Source organism: Lithobates pipiens, unplaced genomic scaffold (genome assembly GCF_037356315.1).
Source record: "Lithobates pipiens isolate NorthernLeopardFrog02 unplaced genomic scaffold, aLitPip1_a1.2 Scaffold_16, whole genome shotgun sequence".
NCBI classification, from domain to species: domain Eukaryota; kingdom Metazoa; phylum Chordata; class Amphibia; order Anura; family Ranidae; genus Lithobates; species Lithobates pipiens.
The window spans coordinates 114999295-115005294 of record NW_027507748.1 but is presented as its reverse complement, the minus strand read 5'-3'; the positions used below and the strand labels follow the sequence as shown (position 1 = coordinate 115005294).

At 42.9% G+C, this 6000-nt stretch overlaps 1 protein-coding gene across 5 annotated transcripts in view; it reads left to right on the top strand.

Moving 5' to 3' along the window:
- ABR (ABR activator of RhoGEF and GTPase) overlaps nt 1–6000 on the top strand; it is a 608507-nt gene that overhangs the window by 567624 nt on the left and 34883 nt on the right. The gene's annotated exons all lie outside the window — the stretch shown is intronic.

Below are 6000 nucleotides of genomic sequence, written 5' to 3'. Positions count from 1 at the left end.
GCACAGAAGTGAAAAGCAGACTATTGTCACTTGTACGAACTGACATTATTATTAGCGATTTACAACATGAGGGCAGACATTAGTTACATTACAATTTGGTACAAGAGGAATCAGAGGGCCCTGCTCGTTAGAGCTTGCAATCTAAAAAGGAAGGGTCAATTGATACAAAAGGTAATAGCTGTGGGGGGGATGAGCTGATGAAGGAAGTAAAACAGTGTTAGAAGCAGGATAGGCGTCTTTGAAGAGAAGGGTTTTCAGGGATCGTCTAAAGATGGATAGATAAGAGGACAGTCGGACAGATTGGGTTAAGGAGTTCCAAAGGATGGGAGAAGCTCTGGAGAAATCCTGTAGGCGAGCATGGGAGGAGAGGTGACAAGGGAGCTAGAGAGCAGGAGGTCTTGGGATGACTGAAGAGAGCAGCTTGGTTGGTATTTTGGGACTGGGTTATTGATGTAGCTGGGGGCAGAGTTATGGATGGCTTTGTAAATTATTGTTAGTACTTTGAATATTATTCGTTGGGTGAGTGGAAGCCAGTGGAGGGATTGGCAGAGAGGGGTGGAAGACACTGAATGGTTGGTAAGGTGGATGAGTCTTGCAGCGGCTGTCCTTTTTACTTCCTGTGGTCAAGAATGATGGTCTGTACGTGTACTCCCAATTGTTGTCTTGATTTTTGCCTCAATGTGTAGGGACAGGGCTTAACACTAAGGTGAGGGACTTGACGCATTTCATTAGTAGTCTGGAGACTACCTAGCCAAAAGCTTTGCAGTCATACAACACCTATTCCAAAGTCTGCAACTCACTTGTGTATTGAATGTTTGGTCGGAAGCTCTGGTTTATTATATTAGTAGCGCATCTCTATTGGAGCAATACCCTTTTCTGTGCACATCATGAGGTGCTAGCTCTGACCAGCAATGTTACACAGCAGTTTCTACAGTAGCTGACCACAGTTGATGAAAGGAACCTCTAGGCTCATGTGTCTGACTCCAGAAATTGCTCATCTTGTTTTAGATTGCATCATACAAAGACTCACGTTTCTTTCCAAGCAATTCAGTTTTTGTCTCACGGGTCAAAATTGTGCAAGTACCGTAACATGCTTCTGCCAAAATCATTTGACTGTACAGCCATGTACTCATGAATGTCCAAATAGGACTAATGACAGGAACACTTTGTAAGTGCCCCTTGACACCAAGGGCGGAAACCCTTTATTTCAGTGCTCAGCCAAGTATTTTTCTTCCATCCAACTAAACTGTAAGCAGTGTTATGTGTCGGCATTGATGACTGAGCTGGAGACTTGTACTTGGGACAAGATACCACTACGTTACCATCACATGCAAGTGCATGTTTTCCCTATGCAAACAGTGGCAATACCTTTTAATGCTTGTTAACAATATGCAAATACTAAATGTCCCTAGCCTGGCCACAGATTCATTTTAAGTTGCCCAATAGCAAACAAACCTTTCATGTTATGACAGAAAAACCACAAAATGAGCATCATCTAAACATTTGATCAGCCCACGTTTTGGTCAAGAGGTCTATTCTTCTTATGCAGTCAGTGTAGAGAAACCCCCATTATAGGTTTGTGTTCCCATTCCATCAGCATACCATGCCAGTCTGTGTTCTAAGCATTTGCCCTGGGTGCATACTGCCCTAAAGTACCAATGGCCACACCGTCCAGCCCCATCAGCTGTCATTCTCAAGAGTTTGACAGGTTGCCATCAGTGGGGCTAGAAGGTGCACCTGTGCCCACTTCCCACTAATGCCAGAACCCCATGCACACGGGCCTAAACACCCAGTGTGCGTGGGGCCCAACAAAAAAAAATATATATATTTCTTACCTTTCTAGTTGTTTCCTTGGAGCAGGATTATACACGTGATTCTATAAGCGGCCTGTATTGTTCAGTATAACTTGCAAGAGACACTTTAAGGCAGCCCATAGAGTAGTCATTTTTTTTACCAGTCAACCAGCAGTTGACTGGAAAAAAAATGCCTGGATTCCTCCATCCACATACTCAATGTGGATGGGGAAATCACTCCCATTGCATTCCATTTTTTCATCTTTCCATCTATTAAATCTTCTGCTCTTGTTGTTTTAACTTTGGATAGTAAAACATTTCCTTTCTGCCACTAAATACCTAATACATCCCACTTCCTGTTTCTTGTCTGGTAAAAAGCCTAGGCTTATGACATAATGTACAGCTCTCACTTTTGTGAGATTTTGCCAGGAAGGGAGGTGGATGAGTAATAAGAGGGCCAATGAGAGCTTCAGAGATGGAGGTGTGCCTCTGTGTAAATCCAGGAAGTGAACAGGCAGTAGCTTCAACTGCCCACAGCTAAAATGGCTGCAGCCAGACTCAGTGGAGGGAGATTTCTGCAGCGTATTTGGCAAGTACAGAATCACAGTATATATAAAATAATATGCTAAGTGGTTGGAGGGAAGCTTCAGAATGGCAAAGATGTTTTTATTACAAATTATGTGAGCAGACTGCAGTTTCTCTTTAAAGCAGGGAGACTTACCCACTGTCAGAATACAATGATCAGTGCAGGCAGCTATAGCAACACTGATCGATCGTAAAAAATCGACAGGGGGGGTTATACAGAAGTCAATTGGTCAACTTCTGTACATCCACTGCCCCCTTTTTTTGGATCCATGTATAACCGGCTTAATGGCAGATCGGTTTAAAAATGCATGAATATACAATGTACCACCAAAGCCTTGGTATCTTTAACCGTTTGCTAAGACTGACAACATGCACGTCTAGTTTACAACTGATAGTGAAGCCCCCTCCTTAACATTACATACAAGTGGAAGGCTATGTAAAATTTTTCAGCAAAGAAAAGGATAAGTAGCAATCTTTAAATCAATCAATATATATATATATATATAAATATATATATATATGTGTGTGTAGCTATATATATTTTAGTTCTGTTATGTGAATGGGAATGTGTAATGAATTAACAACATTTCTGAGCATGTTTCAGATTACCCCAATATTTAGGGTGTAACATGAAACATTGTCAGCATGCACAACCCTCCTCTCCACACCATCTTTTTAAGATTGTGGGGTTCTTCTCCCAGTAGCATCCTGTCTTTTTTAACGGTAGGCGGAGCTGCACACAACCGTGTCATTCCTTCATTCACAGAAAGTGAATGAAAAGTCCCGTCTACAGCATAGGAAGAGGAACATTTAGTTCACAATCCAGCATAATTGTAGCGACATCACTTTGATGAAGTAGTCCATTTTTACTTCTCCAGCTCTGTAGCTGAAGGTCTGTAACTCAATACGGACCAGGGACTGGAGGAAGAGTCTACAGTGTTGCACCAGTGATCCACTGGTCAAGGGTGTAATGCTTTGCCGATTTAAAAGCAAATATATATATATATATATATATATATATATATATATATATATATATATATATATATATATATATATATATATATATATATATATATATATTATTTATTTATATATATATTTATATATTTGTAACTGCACATTTTTGCAGGCTCTGATCTCATGGTAAAGGGCCGCTGTGGTTAGCCCTTTTCCGTGATCTGTGATCAGCTGTGTCACAGAGGGAAACCGAGGGTCCTTAAGGAACTCAGTCAAATCATCGCCAGACCATTGTTTCTAATTTTTATATACAGGCTACTGACTGGAATGGTACCAGCAGATTGGAGAAAAGCCAATGTAGCCCCAATATTTAAAAAAGGGCCAAGATGCACCCCTGGGAATTACAGACCAGTTAGCCTAACATCGATTGTATGCAAGCTGTTGGAGAGGATGATAAGGGACTATATACAAGATTTAAGTAATGAAAATAGTATCATTAGCAGTAATCAGCATGGATTCATGAAGAATTGTTCTTGCCAAACCAACCTATTAACCTTCTAGGAGGAGGTGAGTTGCTATTTAGATAAAGGAAAGACCACGTGGTGTATCTGGATTTTAAAAAGGCATTTGATACAATTCCCCATAAATGTTTACTGTACAAACTAAAGTATGGATTGAAAACTGGCTACAGGGATGAGTTCAGAGGGTGGTGATAAATGGGAAGTACTCAGAATGGTCCGGTGTGGACAGCGGGGTCCCCCAGGGTTCTGTGTTGGGACCATTTTTATTTAAAGCGGGAGTCCACCGGGACTCCGCGTTTTTTTTTGTTTTTTTTTTAAAAGCCAGCAGCTACAAATACTGCAGCTGCTGACTTTTAAATAGTGACACTTACCTGTCCAGCGCGCCCGCGATGTCGGCACCCGAAGCCGATCGCTCGCTCGTCTGGCGGGTCCTGCCGCCGCCATCTTGGGTATGGGAATCAGGAAATGGAGCCTTTCGGCTTCATTTCCCGGTTCCCTACTGCGCATGCGCGAGCCGCGCGGCGCAATCCGGACGATCCCTGCTGCCTCTGGGAGCTGTGTGTTTCCCAGCAGGCAGCGGGGCACTTGCTGAAGGGGGCGGGCGCTTGCGGAAAGGGGCGTAACGTACGCCCCTTTCCGCAGAGAGCTAGCCCGGAAGTGGGTGCAGTTACCTGGATTATCCAGGTAACTGCACCCCCCTCCCCCCTGAAAGGTGCCGATTGTGGCGCCGGAGGGGGGGGGGGATTCCGATGAGCGGAGGTCCATTTTAGGGTGGACCTCCGCTTTAATTCATAAATGACCTGGAGGATGGGTTAAACAGCTCAGTCTCAGTATTTGTGGACGATACTATGCTAGGCAGGGCAATAATTTCTCCGCAGGATGTATAAACCTTGCAAGAAGATCTGAACAAATTATTGTGGTGGGCAACTACATGACCAATGAGGTTTAATGTAGAAAAATTTCAAATAATGCATATGGGTGGCAAAAATATGAATGCAATCTACTTACTAGGGGGAGAATCTCTGGGGGAATCTAGGACAGAAAAGAACCTGGGGGTCCTAGTAGATGACAGGCTCAGCAATGGCTGCAAAGCCAAAAGCATATTGGCATGCATTAAAAAGGGCATTAACTCCAGAGATAAAATAATTCTCCCACTCTACAAGACTCAGGTCCGGCCGCACCTGGAGTAAGCCGTGCAGTTCTGGGCACCAGTCCTCAGGAAGGATGTGCTGGAACTGGAGAGAGTCCAGAGAAGGGTAACAAAGCTAATAAAGGGACTGGAGGACCTTAGTTATGAGGAAAGATTACGAGCACTGAACGCTTGAGAGGGGATATGATTTCAATGTACAAATACCGCACTGGTGACCCAACAATAGGGATAAAACTTTTCTGCAAAAGGGAACTTGAAAAGACGCGTGGCCATTCACTAAAATTAGAAGAAAATCGGTTTAACCTTAAACTGCGTAGAGGGTTCTTTACTGTTAAAGTGGTAAGGATGTGGAATTCTCTTCCACAGGCAGGGATTTCAGCGGGAAGCATCAACAATTTCATAAACCTATTAGATAGGTACCACAACATACAGGGATATACAATGTAATACTGACATAAAAGCACACACACACAGGTTGGACTTGATGGACTTGTCTTTTTTCAACCTCACCAACTATGTAGAGGATGTCCATGGACGCCCTCCCAGAACTGGAAGCCCTGGGCTTGGATGGAAAGGGGGGGGGATTCCTTCATGGTTTCTTGCACCAGGGCCTTGAAGGATCTAGTTACGCCTCTGTTCAGAGCGCATGCACCAGTAGCGTCATCCGCTGCATGCACTATGAATATCTCCTAAACTCACAGTTTAGGAGATATTCACAGTACCTACAGGTAAGCCTTATGATAGGCTTACCTGTAGGTACCAGTGATGTAACAGCGTTTACTACCACTTTAAGTGCAAATGTTGTGTTTTCTGATTCAGTGTTTTTTTTTGCATCTGTTTTGCTTAGTTAGTGATTATTTATTTTCTTTGGATGTTCATGTTTAAAGGGATTATGCTTCTAAACACGTTTGTAAATTTGCATAAAGGTTTCCGTTTAGTTTAATTCTAGTTAGTACATCATTTAAACTTTGAACAGTTCAGTAAACATTGG